The 19,968-nt window shown below is 43.6% G+C and overlaps 1 long non-coding RNA gene across 1 annotated transcript; it reads right to left on the minus strand.

Moving 5' to 3' along the window:
• Positions 1–451: 451 nt before the first annotated feature.
• Positions 452–1,070, minus strand: LOC143719410 (uncharacterized). The gene is made up of 3 exons (XR_013196501.1): positions 1,013–1,070; positions 832–931; positions 452–537 (listed from the first exon to the last, which is right to left on the minus strand). It is a non-coding gene; the product is annotated as an uncharacterized LOC143719410 (long non-coding RNA).
• Between the last annotated feature and the right edge of the window lie 18,898 nt (positions 1,071–19,968).

Genomic DNA, 19,968 nt, shown 5'->3' on the forward strand with positions numbered 1-19,968 from the left:
AGACTTTTATTAGATTGTTCCGTATTTTTTTTGTTTTATTATTTTAGAGTTTAGGGTTCTAATTCTATTTTGCCTTTAGTGTTATAATTTCCTATACCGTGTTAGACAAACCAAATAATCTCTTAAACAAAGTAAAATGGTGTATAACCATAATTTGACCAACGGAAACTTCTTATCACACTGAAATGGTAAAAGGAAATTCAATATTTACATGTGACCCACATTCAATAAACAACACTCTTGTTTTAACTCTTTCTTTGAATTGTCTCTTGAATATTGTCCAGAAAAAAGAATCCTTTAAGAGATCCAGTGAGTAAATGCACAATCAGTTCAATCCTACCAGTTCGAAGAAGTGGTCCAAACAGAAAAAAAAAAGAAAAGTCCTCCTAATTGAAGAAGTTGATGTCTCTGGCGCAACGAAAACCTTGTGATACAGTAAAAGTGTCTTTTCCCCAGGCTCAGAAATCAGCATTCAATTTTGGTGGCTCGCCATCTCAAATCCATGAGAGAATTTTCCAATGAAGCAGTAAACCTGACCTGTTTTACCAAAACAGTGTCATTAACATTCGATATTATTTCTTTATAACTTTTCTGCTCTTTAAACAGTGTTTAAACATACATTTTCACTTTCATGACGAACATGTGATATCTCACAGGCATATTGACAATGTGCAAATTAATATTCATTCATAGCTAAGCAAAAATATATTACTCAACATTTCAAAAATCATATTAACATTCAGAAAATATGCAAATAGACTTCACAGCGTGCATAATATGCATAATAACATAAAATACATCCATTATAGAAAATAAAACAAATAAACTCACCAAATCCCGAGTTTCACAGTTTTTTTTTTAAACACCCGCTTCAGATTCAAAGGAGCTTCACAATCGGCTAGAATCCGCACTTAAATCAGCAATCACCATTCTAAAATGATTTATCATCATCAACCACAAAGTATTATAAAGTTGCTTATAACCTTATTAAATGAATTTTAACAATATAAACCTTATTAATCCTTTCTGCATCACTCTCATCTCGTGTTCACCGCGTCTCTCATCTCGTGTTCAGCGCGTCTCTCGCATTTCCGTGTGTCATCCGCTGACTTCATACGCAACTCGTGTACACGTAATATATCACATGTTCGGTGCTAGACCATAATGCATATTATTTTTATTTATTTTTATTTAATTCACAATGGATATGAATAGATCGTTTCAACTTTTTTATTAAAAGTTTAGCTATTAGAATATGCAATTATATTATCCATTTATTAATTTTTTTAGTACCAAATTTAACATGGGTTACACCTTCACAATGTACTTTGTACGACCAAAAAGTACGACCGCGCGAGACTCAATAGCATTCGTGCCGATGTCATAATGGGATAGTTAGAATAAAACCCTTTCAAACCCTGCACTCACTGTGCGGGGTTAATGCAGGAATCCTGCAAGACAGAATGAAAATCCTACAGAACAGGATATTGCTGAGCAGGGGCGTTGCTAGGGTCTTGATACATTGGGGGCTTAGCCCAGTCCGCACCACCCACCCCCGCTTTTGGTAACTAAGCTACTCAGAGGCACATAATAATAAGCAATAATATCATCAATGGAGGGTGTGGGGGACCTCCCCTAGGGAACGTTGGGCATTAAATACTTCATTTCCTGCATTCTGTGCATTTTTTGTAGCATTTTAAATGATATGTAAAAAGATAGAATGCTTTATTTGTAGAATTGTAACAGCTATTCACAGAAACACAAATAAATAATACATGAATATGAAATATTTAAAAAAATTAATATAAAACTATATATATATATATATATATATATATATACTGTGTATATAGATATTTATCTATCTATATTTATCTATATCTATTTATACACACACACACACACACACACACACACACACACACACACACACACGCACACACACACACACACACACACACATCACTCCAACAGTCTGCTTGTATAAGTCTGGAAAAGGAACTATAGCAGGCATGAAAACGGGCCAGGGGTGAAAAAGGTGAGAAGGATATTACCCCTCTAGCTAAGCTAAGCCTATGTCAACAGAGCTCCTGGGTAACTTAGATATAGCCTACCAGAAATTATTAGGGATGTCCCGATACCATTTTTTCTGAACCGATCCAATCCGATACCAAAAATTTTGAGTATCGACCGATACCGATCGGATACCAGCGCAGTTTTTTTTTTTAAAATCAAGTAGAATTTCTATAACTCTGTGTGTTGAACTGATAATCACTCTTTTGTGTTAAACACCATCCACTTAATACAGACAACTTCATTATAAATAAAAACAACAAATCAAAAAAAATATGATCATTACCTTTGACAAAAATTATATTATAAACTAGATTAGTGGATAACTCAGTAAAATTTAGTCTAGAAAAAACAATAATTGTATAAAATATGAACATTTAGTGAAAAACATTATTTAGTGGGGAACAAAGAGACAATAAGTGTAGCACTAAATCTGGTAAAACGTTACACATTGCTCTTTGTATTGTTGTAAAATACATGATAAACAAGATAAAAATCAGAAAGATCAATTATTATGTATAGTCTACTATAAAATTAAGACATTATTTAAATGTATAGCACAGCTGTTTAATGAGGCAGCAACATATGATAGATAGGACAGAACAGAACAAAAAAGGCTATTAATAATCTTTCATTGCGCAAAAGTATTATATGATTATGAAATACTCCAATACAGTGCGGCACACAGCGCTTATGCGCATCCCGCAACCAACAACCGCTGCGTCACGAACCACCGCAAACATCCAATAGAAAAATTCAACTGCAGTAGCCACCGTTCAACCTGAAGAGGGCAGCACGCAGACGTTTCTACACCATATATTGTAGAATTAAAACACTTTAAACCAAAAAGTCAAAAAATTTACTGGAATCAATGAACAGCATTTATGAAGCTCCATTCTTACAGATCATTAACTTTAAAAAGTTGTTTTAGTGTTTAGTTACCCTTTAACCAATGGCTCTTTCAGGTTCTCTCTCTCTCTCTCTCCTCTGGTGCGCACTCTAAATGCAAGCATATTATTGTAACCACAGTAACTTTGATCTGCTTGAACACATTTTAATCGTCTTTAATACATGATTCCGAAGGATAGATTAAAAGACCCGTTCGTTTTTTTAAATAAATACAAATTTATTTAAAAAAAATAAATAATTATCAATAAATTAATTTTTTTGAGATCCGGGGCTATAAAAAAAACATCCGGGACTGAAGCCCCGAATGCCCATGTCTAAGACGCGCCTGTTGCTGAGTCCTGTAGGTTTGTCCACATACTGTCCTGTAGGATTGATAACATCCCACAGAAATTATAAGCCCTGCAAGATTCAGAATGTAGATTGATTTATTGATTGGTTGGTTTATTAAATAAATAAACTAATCACAAACTTAAGGATATAAAACATTTATTACCTAACTACACTAACTTACTAGCTAGCTATCATATATCCCAGCTAACACAGTTACGTTGTGAAGACGTAACAGGACCGGCCCATATTCGTCGTAACGACGTGCCAAATAAAGTTCCAGCACGTAACTTTGTGATTCCTGTATTCGTCGTGGCAACGTTATTGTGGTACGTCAGCAAGAACGTGATGAGTAGGCCCTACGTCTCAATTGCCTAACTGGTATGTTCTGAGGAGGTAACATCAAAGGACCGTTTTAGTCGTAACAACGACCAAAATACCACGTAAAAACAACAAAAAAAAAACACTGCATACATTTAATCAGCATTTATTCAGTGTTACCTGTACTATTGTGTGTATGCACCGCATGCATCAATGTGTCACACACATGTGTGCCTCGAGAATCAATCAACTAGAAAACATTTATATCATTTAATAATCAGCAGTTAGTTAATGACATTCTCCACCTCAAGATAATAAATAATTAACATATAATTTTAAACATATATATATATTAAATGTTAACAAGTTATTGAGAAGTGAAAATTTGGCATATACATTAATTTTAATTAATTTGATCTTACTTTAAGGAAGAAAATATGAAAATTTCAACAACAAAAAAATCAAAAAGTCTTATTTGTTTTCCAAAAGTAGGAGTGTTTCATCATCTTCATCATGCTGCTGCACACATTTTCTCTGGTCTTTCTGCTGCAAAATGAAAAGTAGCCTATTTCAGTTTTATACAATTAATTGCACATAATTTTTTTCATTTGACTTTTACGTTTGTTGAAATTAAATGTTAGATTCAGCTGGTCAATATAATTTATTTAAAATATGATGGTTTCATTATATTAATCATGTAAGATAACTATAAATATACTATAAATCCAGTAATTGTATTTACTAAATGGTTAAAATGCAGGAAACAAATAAATGCAATAGTGAGTTTATTAGGATTAGTGGATTACAAAATCGGATATAGGGATTACGTGAGAACCAGTTCTCTTCACACTTCATGACAGTAGGTGGCGACATGCACCTATTGATGTTGGTTCGCAACCCGCCATTACACCAAATGAAGAAGGACGGTTGTTCGGCAGTTGTTGAACGATATAAGAAAAAACTCCAGCTGCGCTCTATGTGAGTAACCATGAATTATATTTTTCATTTTGATATTTTATTTGTTGTTAGGATTGTCAGATGTCAACTATATGTAAATTATGACGAGGTGAGATGCGCTAATCATGTTAGCTTATAGCACGAGATCCAAACTTTTGTTTTACCTAAATTACCGTTAATTAGATTCGAATGAGCGGAATTGGAATAATTAAAATTCAAACCTACCCCAAGCCTAACTGACCTAAACGACAGACTGTGAAATGCTCCACTCACATGTACAGTCAGATGTTCTTTGTTTGTGCAACTTTAAGTAAATCAAACCAGTGACTAAACGGTCAACTTCACATTGTTTCTACTTTTAGTAAAAGAAAAGTACTAAGTGAACTGAACATTGTCAGGATACAGGCAAGGAGACAGAGGTAAGTGAATCCAAACACAGCTTTATTGAACGTGACACAAGTGCATAGGTGAGTATTCTCAGAGTTCAGGTGCAGATGCGGTGAGGGTCTCTACGTGCGGGGCAGATAACAGGTGAGCAGGTCCTCTTCAGGTTAATTGGATGTCAAGCGGTCACAGATCATTCATACTTGTTTTTTCTCTTTCAGGTGTCGTCGTGGATGAGACAACTCGGCGTGAACACAGGGACTCGGGAAAATACAGGATTCTAGGGAACAGGGATCCAGACAGGAAATGCAGGAAACCAGGACTCGGGTAGGATGTCTGAAGACAGTGGAACAGGAATGCAGAGGTCAGTAATACACAGGTGAGTATACGTTACTTGGTCGGCGATGACGAGGAGATAGACTTTGGTAGACAGCGGGAAATGGTCTGTTCCTGTTGGAGGCTTGACGGTGAATGAAGCTGTGGTGAGTGTTTTTATTCAGAGGCTATTGATTGTGCTATTGAGGTGCAGGTGATTAGAATTCTGGTGAGAGTGATCGTTGTGTTGTGAAGGGTGTGGTGTCTGATTGGTTCCTGACATTACCCCCCCCCCCCCCCCTCCAGAGTCCGCGCCAGCGGATCTTGGACCCCGACGTTGTGGTGGTCTACCTCTGGGCCGTGGTGCAGGTTTGTCAGGTTATTGAGCGTGAAATTCTCGGAGCAGATTGGGATCAAGGACGTCGTTCCGGGGTACCCAACATCTTTCTTCAGGTCCATACCCCTCCCAATCTATCAGATATTCAATCCGAACACCTCGACGTCGGGAGTCCAATATTTCCTTTATCAAATAGATGGGTTCTGGTTCAATAGGCGGTATCGGGGGGTTATCCTCAGGGATTGGTTCCGTGGCTGAGTTGGGTACAGGTGGGTGGTGAGGTTTCAGGAGGGAGACGTGAAACGTGGGATGGATTCGATGTTCTGGAGGTAGGCGGAGTTGGTAGGTGACTGGGTTTACTTGTCTTACGATGGGGAAAGCTCCGATGTATCTGGGGTTGAGTTTGCGGCAAGGTTGACGTAGACGGATGTCTTTAGTGGAGACTTACTTACTGTCCGGGTTGATATTCAGGAGTCTGACGGCGGTGAGCATCTGCAAAATGCCGTTGGCGATTCACTGCTTGCTGAAGGTGATGATGGGCTTGATTCCACACTCCTTCGCTTTCTTGAAACCACTTGTTTACTGCTGGTACTTCTGAGGGTTCGCCGGACCATGGAAACAATGGAGGTTGGTAACCCAACACACACTGGAAAGGAGTTAGTTGCGTGGATGACTGTCTGAGGGAATTTTGTGCGTACTCTGCCCAGATGAGATAACGACTCCAGATGTTTTGGTTGGAGTGGCAGAAGGTACGCAGGAAACGTCCTACATCTTGGATTTTCCGTTCGGTTCGGCCATTTGTTTGTGGATGGTACCCTGATGACAGGCTTACGGTCACGTTCATGAGAGTGAAAAAAGCTCGCCAAACTCGGGAGATAAATTGGGGTCCCCTGTCAGACACGATGTCCTCTGGGATGCCGTAGTTCCGAAACACATGCTCCATCAGAAGTTCAGCAGTGACAAAGGCCGTAGGGAGTCCCTTCAGAGGGATTAGTCTGCATGCTTTGGAGAACCGATCGATGGCGACAAGGATACAGGTGTTTCCATCGGATGCTGGTAGATCCGTAACGAAATCTACCCCAATGTGGGACCAGGGCCTATGTGGGACTGGGAGCGGTACTAATTTACCCACAGGGAGATTCCTGGGGACTTTGGACATGGCACATGGGATACAACCCTGTATAAACGTGGTGATGTCTTGCTGCATATTGGGCCACCAGTACTTGAGTTGGAAAGTTGTGGACGTTTTGCTTATGCCAGGATGACCTGTGCCTACGGAGGAGTGAGCTGAAGCAATGAGAGAGTTTCGGAAGTCCTCTGGGACGTAAATCTTCTCGGGGGGACATCCTGGAACTCGAGGTTGTTGTCGGGACAGCTCCAATAATTGCTCGTTGATCTCCCACTGGATGGGGTTGACAAACAACTTCTCAGGCAGGATGGCCTCAGGTTCCTCCCTCGGGATCTCTGGGGCATGGATGCATGAGAGGGCATCCGCTCTAGTATTTTTGGAGCCTGGGCGATATGAAATCTTGAAATGGAACCGGGTGAAAAACAATGCCCATCGGGCCTGACGTGGATTCAGTCTTTTCGCATCTCTCAAGTACTGAAGATTCTTATGATCCGTTAGTACTAGGAATGGATGTTTCGCCCCCTCTAACCAATGCCTCCATTCCTCCAAGGCAAGATTCACAGCCAAAAGCTCCCGGTTTCCAATGTCGTAGTTGATCTCTGCCGTAGATAATTTCTTGGAAAAGAACGCGCAAGGTATGGTCTTGGAGGGTGAACCCGAGTACTGGTACAGAATTCCTCCCACCCCGGTAGTGGAGGCATCTACCTCCACCACAAATACCTTCTCTGGATCTGGATGGTGGAGCAAGGGTGCAGTGGTGAAAGCGGCATTGAGGGAGTTAAAACCACGCTCTGCTTCTGGGGTCCAAAGTAACACCTTCGGTTTTCCCTTTAACAGGGAGGTCAGAGGAGCTGTCAAGAAATTGTATCGGTGTATGAACCGTCGGTAAAAATTTGCAAAACCGAGGAACCTCTGGAGCTCTTTCACCGACTGTGGAGTGGGCCAGGACATGATGGCTTCGGTCTTTCGCTTATCCATTTCTACACCTCTTTCACTGAGTTGGTATCCCAGGAATTCGACGTTAGTCTGGTGAAACGTACACTTCTCTGCCTTTAGAAACAAGGTAAACTCTCTGAGTCTCTGGAGTACCAGGGCCACATGATGTTGGTGTTCAACAGGGTTCTTGGAATAAATCAGAATATCATCAATATACACCAACACAAATTGCCCCAGGTAGTCTCGGAGTACCTCGTCCATGAAACTCTGGAAAACGGAGGGAGCGTTTACCAACCCATACGGCATGACCAGGTATTCATAGTGCCCTGAAGGCGTGATGAAAGCAGTTTTCCACTCATCCCCTTCTCTGATTCTGACCAGATTGTATGCACTCCTCAGATCCAATTTGGTGAAGATCTTGGCTTCTCTGAGCTGTTCGAGGGCTGCTGGGATGAGAGGTAGTGGGTAACTGAATTTGACAGTGATTTGGTTCAGGGCTCTGTAATCGATACAAGGTCTTAACCCTCCATCCTTTTTGGCAACAAAAAAGAAACTAGCGGCCGCAGGGGATGTAGAGGGACGAATGTAACCCTGTTGTAACGCTTCCTCGATGTATTTCCGCATAGATTCTTGCTCAGGAATGGAGAGTGAGTAGATTTTTCCCTTAGGAATCGATGCATCGGGGACCAGATCAATGGCGCAATCCCATGGTCTATGGGGTGGCAAGTTGGAGGCAGTAACAGGGTTAAATATGTCAGAGAACGAGGAATAACAAGAGGGAATATTTGTGGACAGATTCTCCGTGGGACTCTCGATGGAGGTGGAACTCACAGTGAGCACTTTCTTAGGTTCCGTGGCTGGGGGAGCAGAGTGTGTGCTTTTCTTAAGCGAGCAATGACATCCCCAACTGATTATCTTGCCGGACTGCCAATTAATGGTAGGTTGGTGACGGATTAGCCATGGACGGCAGAGGATGATGTCTGTTTGGCTATTTTGTAGAATGAAAGGTTCGAACATTTCATGGTGAAGCTTTTCAATAGACAACTGGATGGGTGTTATTTGAGATGTCACATACCCCTTGTTAATGGGTTCGCCGGTCACTCCATGGATGGAATATGGCTTGGGAATGTCGACCTTCCTGAGGTTAAGTTTCTCGCTGAGCCGTCCTGATATGAAGTTCCCCGCTGATCCGGAATCGACGATGGCTGTTGCAGATACATGGGAATTTAGGATTTTCAAGGTTACAGAGATAGTGAGCGGGGTCGATACATCGTGGTGATCCAGAACGGAGCTTACCGTCATCTGAGGTGGCCGAAAGAGACATGAAAATCGAAAATGACCTTTACCACCACAGTACAGACATAACTTCATTTCTCTGCGACGAGAGCGTTCAGCTTGGGTGAGTCGATGAGCATCGACTTGCATTTCCTCAGGGGGTTTTTCAGACTCATGGTTTGCGAGGACATGAGGGGATGTGACATGAGAAAGTCGAGCATCTCGATAGCAGCTCTGAGATCGTTGATGAACACGGAGAGTTTGCTGTATGAATTTCTCTAGTCCCAGGTTATCATCATAGATCGCCATTTGGAGACGAAGTGCAGGATTTAGTCCGCCGCGATAAACAGCCAAGAGAGCCTTTTCGTTCCAACCGCTCACTGAAGCCAGAGTCCGGAATTCAATGGAGTACTCTGAAACGGGTCTTTTTCCTTGACGGAGTTGAATTAACTTATCACTGATGGTGGAATCACTGACTGGTTGGCCGAAAACTTCCTTGAAATGATTTATGAAATTTTGTAGTGACCTGATAACCTCAGTCTCCTGTGCCCACAGCGATTCAGCCCATCTCAATGCTGTTCCAGATAACTGCTTGATGATGAAAGAGATTCGCGAACGATCTGTGGGGAATTGATGAGGTTGCTGGTCAAAGATGAGCGAACACTGCAATATGAAGCCATTGCAATCCTCCGCCCGGCCAGAGAAGGGCGCTGGTCGGGAAGCGGGGCTAGCAATGCATACTAGCGTGGAAGTGGGGTTCGCGGAAGTGGCGGTGGGCTGAGGACACGAACTCGCCGCATCGATTGGCAGTTGTGTTGGATCCATAGCGGTAGTTGGTCAAGCCTTCTGTCAGGATACAGGCAAGGAGACAGAGGTAAGTGAATCCAAACACAGCTTTATTGAACGTGACACAAGTGCATAGGTGAGTATTCTCAGAGTTCAGGTGCAGATGCGGTGAGGGTCTCTACGTGCGGGGCAGATAACAGGTGAGCAGGTCCTCTTCAGGTTAATTGGATGTCAAGCGGTCACAGATCATTCATACTTGTGTCTTTTCTCTTTCAGGTGTCGTCGTGGATGAGACAACTCGGCGTGAACACAGGGACTCAGGAAAATACAGGATTCTAGGGAACAGGGATCCAGACAGGAAATGCAGGAAACCAGGACTCGGGTAGGATGTCTGAAGACAGTGGAACAGGAATGCAGAGGTCAGTAATACACAGGTGAGTATACGTTACTTGGTCGGCGATGACGAGGAGATAGACTTTGGTAGACAGCGGGAAATGGTCTGTTCCTGTTGGAGGCTTGACGGTGAATGAAGCTGTGGTGAGTGTTTTTATTCAGAGGCTATTGATTGTGAACAGGTGCAGGTGATTAGAATTCTGGTGAGAGTGATCGTTGTGTTGTGAAGGATGTGGTGTCTGATTGGTTCCTGACAAACATGTAATCTCCCTTTTTTTTTTAATTATGTAATTAGAATATAATAACTATTTTATAGAAAACTGCACCAAAGGAGCTTACATTCTGACAGCTTGCTGGAGCTTAAGTGTGTCTGCCACAATGTCCTCCACTGTTGCTTGCTGGATTCTAGGATTGGACATCATCACTGCCTCTGTAATATTAAATTCCTTAACTATGCAGCAATGGTTAAAAAAGTACTGGTAATACATGTTTTTTGTGTCACTAACATATAGGACTTGCTCTTCCCTTTCTTCCCCTTCAGACTAAACTCCTTCCAGACACTGTAGGAGGCCAGTGCCCGCATCACCCTACGGGTGTTTTCCCCAGGGTTTGGACCTCCAACAAGACTTAAATGGTGTGTCTACAAGATGGAATACATTTTCAAAATGGTAATAACTTTTGTTATTTAACTTAATTCTAACACTTTTTTGGCATTTCACGGATAGTTCACTATTAACATACCACACTATTCCGAAATGTCTCCTCTTCATTTTTTCTTTCGAGAGAGAGAGGAGTTCCTCCATAGTGGCACACACATCAAGGCTCATCTCCTCCACTCGCTGACTAGTCCCATCACCCAGGGCACGAGCACAGTTCATACAGGGCTGCTGTTGAGCTCCTCATCGCCTTCATCTCACTCTCAATGCTGATGATTCTCTGAGTGAGTAACTCAGGAGTTGATCTGGGAGAATCAAGATTGATTCATTCAAATAAAGGTAAAAACTAAGTTTCAAATTATGTTTTGCATTTACCATTCTTCTGGATGTCTCTAGGAGGCACTGGTCTTAATGATGCATCAAGAATGGTATAATCTTCAGGTCTTGCTGGTGTTAGTGTGTTTTGTTTGTTGGGTTTAAATGCTCGGGGAAATGGCAGCTGAGGTTCCACTGTAAATTAGAAGGTAATTACTAAAAAATAGGAACAAACGAAAAACGATGAAATGTACTGGTATTGGTATCAATCAACTAATGAAATTTTGGTATTCTGAAAACCCCCAAACACTTTTTAATATGAAATTGTGCACAAGTGGTAAAGTAAAATAATTAAAACTAAGAAAGGCCTACCAGTTGATGTACAGTTCACCCGGCTCTTCTTTTTGGGGTGAGGTACTGAAGAAGTATCTTTTAAAAAAATGAATAAAAATGATTTTAGAATTACTTTAATTGTTTACTTGTAAACTTATTTCACATGCTCAGGTTCATACCTCCATCAGAGCTGCTGAGACACACTGGTCGTTTTTTTCTCTTGGGAACGTCATCAGAGCTCTCCACAGAAGACTGCACAGCTGCTCTTTTGGACCACTTCTTTGCAGTTTCATAGTCACCTGAAGTAAAAATACAGTGAGTATAATTTAGCATTCCTTAACAGAGTTGCACTAACATTTTGTTTGAATGATCCTTTAAAGTAAAATGAAATACCTGTTTTTGCAAACACTCTGACCCTGTGCCTGGTCCAATTTTTTTTATCAGGTTGTTATTAATTTTTAATTAAAAACCTTTTAATTTTTAATTAAATTATGAAATAAATATTGTAGAAAATGAATTCAAACTATAATATGAAAGCAAGAGTAACTAAAAATCTGAACCAGTTTCAGGCTCCACATACAGTACAGGATCGTTTGGGGGAAGTGTGTGGGCGCGGGCGCTGCCGGAGCATGGACACTGCACCGGAGTCGAACTGTTGCAGAGAGGTCAACCTGGAACATTTATTGATCGGCGAAAATGCATCACCATGCACCGTTCATTTCGGATGCTGTGCGGTGAGAGAGACATGTTGGAGGAGGCTATGCTATCTCTAAGGGATGTCCGAGCTGAGACGCTGGAGCCCCCCATAAGTAGCTGGTATGTAACAGTGTATTTTACGAATTGGCAACTGGGCTAGGCTAGGCTAACTTATATCCTCTTCTCAGACTGTTAAGGTTAACAGCGTACCGGCAGTTCACTCTTTGGGCGAGGGGGCATTTGGGAAGGAGGAATAGGATTCCATTCCCATCCTGTGCAGTGAACTAACGTTACATCTTTTCCCCTGAGCTGAACATCAAGGATTCTAGTATGCGTTGGACTTGTAGCTAAATAAAACATTTGATGTCCGACGCTTCATGTACTCATTGACGTTTTCAACACATCTGTCTCTCGTACCTAGGATTAAACACTAGAAATCACGACTAGAATAATTTTGTTGACAAGGCATGGGGTAGAGAGAAGCTAGCTCTGCTAGTGTTGGTTGGCAACGGAGTACCCACTAAACAACATGATGTCCAAAAGACGTCTTTTCAACGTCTTTGTCACAAAAGTCGGACGTTGAAAAGACGTCCACTGAGGAGCCAGAATGAACGTTTTTATGACGTCTTTTTTTGACGTGTTCTGCACGTCCGATATAGACGTCCATCGAACCTTCGTACCAGTTTAAAAACTAGTTCAAATGTGGCCATTGTGGACATATTTTCAACATCATGTTTTATTTTAAGTAACCATTGTGGTGATGAGTGTTTGCTTTAGTTGGGCTCTTGGTCCCAGTTCTTCTTACTTTAACTTTACCGTGGCTGTTGTAACTGTGTGTTTGTATAACACCATTGTTGTGGCAGAGAAAGCCAAGAAAAAGTAAGATCGACTGTCATCAGCTCCTCGTTGATGATGATAAAATCATCACAAAGTGAGCATTTAATGTTGTGTTTAGACTTTTGTCTTTATATCAGGCATTTATAACCACCAATCTTGTGGAACTGCATTATTTGGTCCAGTACCATTAGTTTGATCACTTATTTGAAGGTGGATAAAAGAAAAGCATGTTTACACAATGTTATGAGAAAATGCATCATACAGTCAAACACAGAGATCAAGATTTTGCGTATGATTCACAACAATGGTGACAATAAAAAAAAGCTTCATGCTGCAATGCATGATGGGTAGCTTTCAAAGTACAAAACATCCTTGATTCCCAAGCTTTTTTGTTTTGGTTGTCACCGTTGTTGTGAATCATATGCAAAATCTTGACGTCTATGTGTGACTATGTGATACATTTGCTCAAAACATTTTGTACACATGTTTTTATCCACCTTAAAATAAGTGATCATTTTAATGTTACTGGTCCAAATAACGCAGTTCCACAAGATAGGTGGTTATAAATGCCAGATATAAAGACAATGGTCTAAACACAACATTAAATGCTCACTTTGTGTTGATTCTGTCACCATCCGCTAAGCACTTTCCGTTTTTCTGCCAACTCGGGTTTTTCTCGAAAACCTGGAGGACACAGCCCATTCAGAGCTTGTATTTTGGTACCATCCATAAGTCTGCCCAACCCATTCTTTCAGTAGATGCTCTCATACATCATGGTGGAATTGGCCATTTATGAACCCTAAAGCTCTAAGGTGTCCTATTCCTAAACTGATTGAGCTTTTGCATCAATCATTGTGTCAAGCAAAGGTATGCAGAGGCGAGATGGCTCGCTGGGCCCTACCACCTTGGTGATAGCTCGCTGGAACCCGAGGTGTAGATATGCCTTGAGCTGGGCACCAAACTTGTGCTTGCTAAGGCAGCATATATACTAAAATTGCATCGATACAGAGCAGATTAACATAGCCCCTGGGAAAAGCTCAGCCATCGTTCTTCTCTGTTGTCGCGCATGCGCATTAGTGCCTTCGCGCATGCCCAGTCGCACAAACGCGGTACAAAAGAGACACCATCAAAACGCAGGATCGAATCCCGACCGAAGCACAAATATTAAACATTATATTACACACTATTATATTCATATTATGCCTATTTCATGTGTATACATAAAAGTAACATGCTGTGTATTATTTGTTTCACCTTTTATTCAAATCTGTTGTGTTAAACATTATATTGTATTTATATTGTGTCACCTTATTAAAATGTATGTTAAATAATATATTGTATTCATATTGTTTCCCCTTTTTATATTGTTTCACCCTTTTCTGCATAGATATATTGTATTTATATTGTTTCACCTTTTTCTGCATATATATTACAATTTGTTATGTTAAACATTATATTACATTTATATTATGTCAATAATTTTATTTCGATGTATAAATAAAAGTTACATGCCGTGTATTATTCGTTTCACCTTTTTCTTCAGTAAAAAAAATATCAATTAAATATCTGTTGTTGTTGATGTTGTTGTTGTTGTTGATGATGATGATGATGATGATGTATAGATGCAGAAAACACCAAACACAGCAGCAGTAGACTACAGTGTGAAATAGATTATTTATTTCAAACTACAATACAATAAAACATGATGATGATGATTTTGATGATGATGATGATGATGATAGTAATAATAATAATAAAAATAGAGCATCAGAGCAGACACATGGCATAAACATTCTGGGGCGAGATGCAGAACAGTGGTAGTGATGCAGAACAGTGGCACAAGGCTTCATTCCTCTTATTTTAAACCACATAAATCACAGCAGACAGACGCATAGTATAAGGGCTCATTACACACATGCATGGATACATAAAGCAGCAGCATACAGTGTGAAGTACCAACGCGGCGGCAACAGAGCCAGTGGCAACTGGACGTAACTCCAAAGACAGTGACCACATTATTGAACATACCCACATGTCCAAAAGGCCTATGTAACTTGTCAACGCATAAAATCACAACAGCACAAATGCATGACAATGTGTTATACAGGTGTGAATGTGTTATACAGGTGTAAATGGGACAGACAATGTTTTCTTTTCTTTTTCTTAAGCCATATGATAGGCAGCATACACACACAGTATAGGCCCGTATAACTTGTCAGTGCAAAGAATCAGAATAGTACAAAGGCATGGCAATGTTGTACAGGTGTGAATGGGATACACAATGTTTTTTTTGCTGTAGAAAAGTTGTGGCAGGTGTGGACCGGTGTTTGTAGGAAGCCTCCACACCGCGGCAAGGTCCCGGTACTTGTGGAGGGTAAAGTCAATGTCTTTAAAAAACAAACAAACACTGAAACAACTATATACACCTGCCCCAGCGAGAATGCGAAATCAGTCCGGAGCTCGACCCTGGTCCTTCATCTCCCTCAGTCAGTCCTCCACACTCTTACCCGCCGCGGCGGCAGAGCAAAAATGTACATTGCTGTAGCGGGTGTGTCCGGTCTCCCTCCGCTTTGGCTGGCCGCATCTCCTGCACTTTTGTTCTTGTGGCACGCCGGCCCGGGCAGCGACGACTGCTCCTGCCGCTGCCCTCTGCTCAGCCCTCTTCCTCCTCAGCCATTCAGTTTTGTACGCAGAGCGAGGCTGAGGAGGGGGAGCAGGAGTTGGTGCAGGCAGCCGAGGGCCGGCGTGATGTGCGGCGGCCAGCGGCAGCGAGAGGACGTGTGGGGCTGGCGTTGTCAGAGGGAGCGTTGGGATGGGGAGCACCCTCACACTCTGCTGGGGCAGTGAGAGGTCCAGAAAGAGAGGCTGTGTTGCCGGAAAAGGTCCTGTTGCAGCTGCAGCAGCCGGTGGTATGGCCAGGACAACAGCTGAGGGGGCATGCGGTAAAGGCGCCAGTGGGCGCACTGGCGCTGGCAGAACAGGCACCGGTGCTGCCACAGCCGGTGCTGCTGCCAGAGGTCCCGCCGCCCTTGGTGCTGCCGTCCTCGCCTGGCCTGTTGCTGCTGCCGGAGAACGATCCACCGCTGTGGCCCTGTGGCCGCCCTGTGGCGGTGTTCCACCGCGTCAACCCCTCCAGGAGAAATGCCTGGAAGTGCCAGGCATTGGCACTTTCTCCTGAGGAGGAACACAGATCTGTTTAGCAGTTTATTCAGTGCACACAATGTGAATGACAGCGAGTCGATGACAGTGAAAGATTGACATGACAGTGAAGCATGTGAAACATACCTGGAATGAAGCGGTTGAGATGCAGGTGGAACGACTCCAGGGACGTGGAGCCTCGTGCACAACGGTACACCGGCAGGCTGATCCCCCCCTTGGTCATCCTGCTGGTCTCAGTGTACAGCTCCACGCCCGGCGGGTCCTGGATGCAATGGAGGTGGCGCCGCTGCTCCGTCCAGATCTTCTGGATGCGGTCTTGGTCCAGCAGGGAAATCCCCATGGTGTCTCGTCCGTTGGCACCGCCGAAGGTTTCCAGGAGGTCACCGATCAGCCGCTCCGTCTCCGCCGCTCCACGCGTGCAGCGACGGCAATGGAGAGCAATATTCTTGCGGCTGACGTGCCTCCACACTCCGGCGTCGGACGAGAAGGTCATCCCCTGCGCCTCAAGCATCCTCTTCTTCGCCTTGAGCAACCGGGCTGCGTCCCCTGGGTCCCACAAGAAGATGCACGAAGACAGCTGCTGCAGGAAGGGTTTATACAGCTGGTGGCTCTCGGTGGTGACACCTGTTATGGAAAAATGCATGTTATATCAAGTTATGGAACCATGATGTCTCTTACTGTGATGCTGTTTGTTTAATTATTGTTTTTGCCACAACGCACCTGACGCGAACCGCCGCATCAGGTGCCAGATGTCCAGCCGGACCACCAGCTTGTCCCACTTCCCGAACATGTCAGCTGTCTTGGATCCCCCGTGGGACGAACAACAGTCCCGGTCGACGTAGAGGAGCTGAGGCGGCTCCACCCCAGCGTCCCGATACTGCCGCATTAACCCCGCAGCCATGGGCAACAGGCCGGCACCCTCGGCGTCCGTGAGCACGGACATGAGCACCTGTCCTTGCTCGTTGCCGACGTTCGTTGCCCACGCTGCGGTCTGGGCAGCAGCACCGGCGAGCTTCCGGGTCACCTGTTTGAAAGAATAAAGCATCTCAGTAAGGCTGCACGCACATAGCTAGAGCGTGATACTCCGCACCACATTTATATACATATATATTTATACATACATAGCACCACATTTACCTTCTTGGTCGAATCCATCTTCAAAACCGTTCCAAAGACGGAGGTGACCCGGGCCTTCACGTCCTCCAGGCGGGAAAGGATGTCGTGGCAGTACACCATTAACAGCCATGCGTACTGGGGCACGGGTGGCGGTTTTGGTGGTGGGGTGCTGTGGTGGCAATTTTAATGATATTCATTGATCTTTAGTAAAATATAGATGATTCAAATAATGTCACATGTGTGTCTCTCACTTGTAGTGAGAGAAGATTCTGTTTATGTACCTGGGGAGGCAGAAGGGGGAGACACTCCAGAGAACAGACGAACAAGGACCTCTGACCTAGATGTCAGAAGGCCATTTGGTGCAGGGGAGCTTAGTGGGCCAACTAGTGACGTCTATGGAAAACTACTGGGAGGAAGGCTCTGGGGGGAAGAAGGCCTTGAAACTAAGATAAAAGCTAGTTCAGTCTGTCTGGGGGTGTGTCACTCTTCTGCACAGGGTAACAACTGTGTATTAGACTGCTCCTATTCTTGCAAGAATAAATACTTCTATTTTATATAATTTGACTCTGAGTGTCTCTTACGCAGTGATGTTTGTTTAAGATGAATTTTTGCCACAACAGGTGCACATGCGCACGACACCTCGCGACGTGAAGGGCTCCATGACGCTGAGGTAGTGTATGGACCGCCGCATGGACTGTGACAGTGTTCAGACAGGTACTTACTTGTAGGTGAGGATTGCCGGCAAGAGGGCGCCACACACAGACACACTGTGACAGTGTTCAGACAGCTACTTACTTGTAGGTGAGGATTGCCGGGAAGAGGGCGCGATGCCCCTCTCCCAGCTGACCCACGACCTCCTGCGACCAGGCAGCTACCTTCCTCTTACACCGACGGCACTCCAGGTACTCGGTGGCCATCAAGTACCAGCCGTCGATGTCCAGGACCCTCCGGATGGTCCTGTAGAGCCCACACTTGGTGAGGGCCCTATTACAGCATGTCGGCCGGACGCCCCACAGACGCAGGGGCGTCCAGAGGAACAGCCGACACGTGAAGTAGGGGTACGAGCTGCTGATTGGCCCAAAACCAAAAAAACGCTCGACAAACGCTCGACAATCCGAGCCGCTGATTGGCCGGCATCCAGAGAACATTGCTGGGCACAGAGCGAAAGAATGACATGCAAATACGTGAAGCGCTCCATATTTTTGCAGCTGTGATCAAAGCCTGCTTCACTGGACTTGATTCATCCCCTCCTGCCACTCTTTGTTTTCATTCTTGTTCTCTTGTGTCAAGAACTGGTGCATCTCCAATGTCTATAGCGCACTATCAGTTTTCCTGCCAACTCTTTTTTTTAATGCTTGTACTCTGGGGCCATCGACGAGTGTGTCCACTCCCTTTCTTCAGCAGATGCCGTTGAGGAACAGGGTTTGAACATAAAGGCAATATCTCCAACCATATACACGCACCATATTCTCTCTGAAGCAAGATTCTTCCGAAATAAATAGGAGCGATTCGTTTTCAGTCTTTTCTCTAAGGGTTCGAACCTGAGAGCTTGTGCTTTCAAAGAAGGTCCCAGTTTCAATTCACTCGAACATCCAGAGCACATCAAGGGCACGCACCGTGCACAAAAAGACAAGTCTGAAGGAAGGGGTGAGGAGAGGTGGTGACATGGAGCTCAATTTCAATGGCACCCAGAAAATCTTGCCGTGACCCGGATTCGAACCAGGGTTGCTGCGGCCACAAGGCAGAGTACTAACCACTATACGATCACGGCGAGCTTTCGGTCTACCCGACGTGTCCCTGAATACAAAGGGGCCTTGTCAACTTTAGCTTGCAGACAAAACTGTTTCTTACCAACATAACTCAGGGGTAATCCTGTAACAGTGACACTGGAGAAGAAGTCACTGAAAGAAAAGGATTCTGTTTTTCCTTTTATAAAGTTTAAGCTAGGCCTCCAGAAGGTTACAAACTAAAGCAGGCGCATGCTGTCAACGTAGTCGGTAGGATTCGAACCTGCACGGGGAGACCCCAATGGATTTCTAGTATATCGCCTTAACCACTCGGCCACGACTAAAAGCTGGCTGAAAGGGGCATGTCGTTTGTGGATTGGTGCCTTACAGCGTCGCTGCCGGAGGCCAGTGTAGATCAGCAAGAACTCAACAACAAAACGTACCGCTCCACAAAAAGCCGCTCGTTCGCCCGAACAGGGACTTGAACCCTGGACCCTCAGATTAAAAGTCTGATGCTCTACGGACTGAGCTACCCGGGCTCTTGCTGAAGAAGCGTGCATGCTGCGTCGGAACGCACAGCAAAATGAATCGTATTGGCGCAGAAAAAAGAGTGTCCTCCAATGCATTGCGTTTCCTTCTTCGAAGATTCAGAATGGCCGTCAAAACGTCTGCTATGTCAAAATATATTTGCAAATTAGTGGGAATGCAGCCTATTAGACTGATGATAATAATAATTAAAGGAAAATAATGCTAGGAAAAAGAACAAAAACTCACTGCTACTTGTCTGGAAAGCCTCTTCACACGCTTCAATGCTGTTGACTTGCCGCGCTCTTATCGTTATTGTAAACTTGTGTCAAAGGCGCAGTTGTTTGTAGCAAATAGCAAGCCCGCGGCACTCTAGGTAACAGCCAGCGAGTGTACTGACACCTAGCGATTAGAAAATATACACGCACCATATTCTCTCTGAAGCAAGATTCTTCCGTAATA

The sequence above is a fragment of the Siphateles boraxobius genome, unplaced genomic scaffold (assembly GCF_051911475.1).
Source record: "Siphateles boraxobius isolate OS27281-9 unplaced genomic scaffold, OSU_SipBor_1 63, whole genome shotgun sequence".
In the NCBI taxonomy this organism is placed as follows: Eukaryota; Metazoa; Chordata; class Actinopteri; order Cypriniformes; family Leuciscidae; genus Siphateles; species Siphateles boraxobius.